Here is a 431-nt window from a genome sequence, read left to right on the forward strand (position 1 = left end):
TTGCATATAGTTTTTCTTTCCAGCGAGAACGTGTGTGTTCTTTGTAGCTTCTTAGGAGGTAAAAACGCACGCGGTCCACCGTGCCTCCCTGCAGCCCCCTTCACCGGTGGGGCCGGGAAGTTTCCACTCCCCCAACTTGTCCATGAGCCCCTCAGCCTGGGTCCCAGGGCAGGATTTCCTGGTTACGCCCCTTCCTGAGTCTCCCCAACTTCAGGGCCCAGAGGCGGAGGCAGCCCATGGCTCTTGCGTCACGGTGCCGCCCAAACCTCCCGGGTCAGAGCGCCCCAACTCCTGCATCCAGGTTAGCGCGGCCTCAGACTCCGGCCCTGAGCCTCGATGCCTCCGTGATTCTGCTCTGGGCATCCTCCCCTCCCCCCGCCCCCCCAATGCTGTGCCCCGGCCCTAACAGCCGGGGACCCCGGCAAATTCCG

This window comes from Myotis brandtii, unplaced genomic scaffold (genome assembly GCF_000412655.1).
Source record: "Myotis brandtii unplaced genomic scaffold, ASM41265v1 scaffold601, whole genome shotgun sequence".
In the NCBI taxonomy this organism is placed as follows: domain Eukaryota; kingdom Metazoa; phylum Chordata; class Mammalia; order Chiroptera; family Vespertilionidae; genus Myotis; species Myotis brandtii.